Source organism: Amblyomma mixtum, chromosome 6, assembly GCF_055824585.1.
Source record: "Amblyomma mixtum isolate Tamu chromosome 6, ASM5582458v1, whole genome shotgun sequence".
Lineage (NCBI taxonomy): Eukaryota > Metazoa > Arthropoda > Arachnida > Ixodida > Ixodidae > Amblyomma > Amblyomma mixtum.
The window spans coordinates 98529704-98532832 of record NC_143017.1 but is presented as its reverse complement, the minus strand read 5'-3'; positions in this window follow the sequence as shown (position 1 = coordinate 98532832).

The following is a 3129-nucleotide window of genomic DNA, read 5'->3' as shown; positions in this document are numbered from 1 at the left end:
TTTGCTGTTTCCGTTATCTGGGTTTCACGAGAAACCTTTCCTCGGAAGGGGAAGAATGAAAGTACACTGTATGAATGCTGCATATTAAAGCAAAGGGATTCCACCCACAAGGCAAACCACATATTTCAACACAATACTACCCAGGACTCCCGCGGGGCGGCGTACTCTTATGTAGGTTCTGAGAACGTTGAGCTGGATCAACCGTTCCAGCTCCATGACCTGAAGGCGGCCCTTGCAAAAATGAAACGCGGCACACTAGCAAACACAGCTTTTATTAACATCCCGTCCATCATAAACTATATGCACTCTCAACAAACACGTGTTTGGAAGAAAATATCTCTCTATTGAGTTTAATGACATCTGCTAAGCTGTCTAAAAAGTGCCTCTGCAAAAAAAAGTGGCAAAGCTAGCGAGATTCACTGGTCACAACCCTTCCACGACTCGGATCACTTATCTAAAAATGCTAATAAATAAATGCAGTTGCACAAGCTGCCGTATGGCGGAAGTTTTGTGCACAGCCAGAGATGCATAAGAGCGATAGAATGGTGGTATGGGTATGCAGCTGCAGGGTTCCCACCGCTTGTGTTTCTTAGTGCCCCATACTGCATGTACCATCATTAGGCCTTTCAGGCAGAGTCCTGGAACATAGAACATAGGCAGGACACGAAAAGATCCCGCTTTCAATAGCATACACATGCTGAAGTGTCATATTATGGATTCCAAACACAAGATTGGAGCGAGAGTAGATGGGGGAAAAGACTAGGTTTCTTGTTACTTGCGAACATGAACAAAATAGGCAACTTGTGAAAAAAAAAAAAAAAAAAAGCAGACAGTGAGGCAGCGATTCAATATAGAGCGTTTACACACCTAACCTAGGTCGCTGGTTCGAATCCCTGCCGCTAGCTAGACTCTAACTTAACTAGTTTATGCTGCATGAAACACTGAATTGTATGGCACCATCCAGAACATTCTGCGGCAAACAATTTGCCACAAATTTTACACGAATGTCGGGACAAAGTGGTCAGACTTTTGACACCTGCCAGACAGGGATATTATATCCTCTAACAAAACTTCAAGCTGGGCTAGTTGGTGGGACATAGTTGAAACTTGGTTCAGCGCAAAGCAAAAGACGAACGTGTAAATGTGTGTCGTTTCCTTTCTTTGTGTTCGTCTTTTGCGCTGAACCAAGTTTCAACAATATATATCCTCGTCAGATCCAAGCAAAACTTCGGCCTGACTGTGTTAATCAAAAAAGATATCAAGCCTCAGCGGTCCAATGAATGTACACACAAAATTTGGCAGCCGTACGTCAAATATTTCTTCTCTTAGAAGTTTCCTCCATGCTCTCTGCTATGGGCCTCTGGGCGTACATAAACATGCGACAATGTTTTATGGCGCATAATTAGCTGAATGCATGCATGACAGAACCTATATTTATATCAAAGTGACAAGAAATAGCGTGAAAGCACGACAGCCTTGGGAGCTGTTTGGGCGCTGGGAACAGAAATCTGGTATAGACGAATCAACCAACTTGGGACGCTGCTCAGAGCCCGCCTATTGTTTCCCACTTGTTGAAAAGCTGGCCACATGGTAGTTATTGAGTACTCTGACTTCCAATGGCACTTGCACTGGGGGAGTGGTGCATTTTTCAAGAATTGCGTCAAAGACAAATGTGCATTATAATGTATGCGGGGTCCGACGAGGATGTACCCCATTGACAGTTTATTTTCAAGTTGTGGTGCTTGGGCATCGTGCTGCCGCCTGTTATTTTATTCCATTATGTAACCACTTCGGTTACCATGGCAACCACTGGGATACAAAGTCGTTGCTATGGAGGTCGCCATCTTGGATTCTGTCTGAGGAATCAGCAAAACTCAGAGGCTCGAAACATGACCAGTAGAGCTAACGCTCTAAAAATTGTTTTCTTCCTCTGTGCTTCCTGCCCTTGTCCCAGTGTTGACTTGGCTTTGTTTACAGGATATTTTGCACAATATGACAAAGCTGACAAAGGAAGAATGTGCTATGCTCTTGGATGATGCAGAGTAAATTCCATAACTGTCGTCAACCTTGCTATTGTGCTTTCCAGGAAAAGGGTACGCGGCTCTGAAATCCCAAAAAATGCCCAAATAATTGATATTTTAAAAAATTACTGTATCCTCTTGTATGCCTAGTTTTTAATGCTATCCCCAAAGTTTCATTGTTGAAATTGAGGAAGTACTCTAAAAAAAATTTCGTGAACCACAGCAGCTTTGTATTGTGGGGAAATGCTCGAACAATGGCCGTTTTTCTCCATTGTGGTTTTTTGCTTAGATGCTCACCTTGTGGAACGGATTTCTTAACGATTGTTGTATTCTGACCCCGTTCGTTTTGTTGCACTCCTAGGACCATTGTACAGGTCAGGACGTATAAAATTTTCTTCTCACTCTAGACACATCAACAGACAATGCATCACAAATATTCAAAACCAAAATTTGTGCTTTGCAAAAAAAAAAAGAAATTGTCTTGAGTAAATGTTTAACGAGCCTTCTGCCTCATTATCTTAACTTTGCAGCTTTTTTACAAGATTCAAAAGAAAAATATATACACATTGTAAAACAATTTTCTGGAGATACAACAGTGAAATTTTGTGGGCGTGGTCATAAAATTATTTTTGATATGATCAAAAAGTTTCATGTAAATACATCAAGAATAAAAAAAATATGTAACAAAAGCCACGTCCCCTAAAAGGTTTCGCAACAAAATCTGTGCTTTAGTGAGTACACGAAGTCCCTTCCCTGCAGTCCCCATTTTTTTTTTTTGTTCATTAGAACAGCTGGGAATTTCCAAGGGCCCGTCCTTCAGCTACAGCTATTTTTTTATTCAAAGATCAATCTTGGGACACACAAGGTCAACTGCTGCATATGCCATTACGGCTCCTTCGCCAAGCAAATGAATTTAGAAGCGCACAATCTCCGCAGCACCTATTTCAAGCCACGCAATCGAGAGAACTATGTATCCTTCACTCCTGCTGTTTGCAGGAGGTGTTTTAGTAGTTTAGTTAGTTAGTTTATGGGGTTTAACGTCCCAAAGCGACCAAGGCTTTGAAATTCGAGGCCCGTGTACTGTGTGATGTCAGTGCACGTTAAAGAA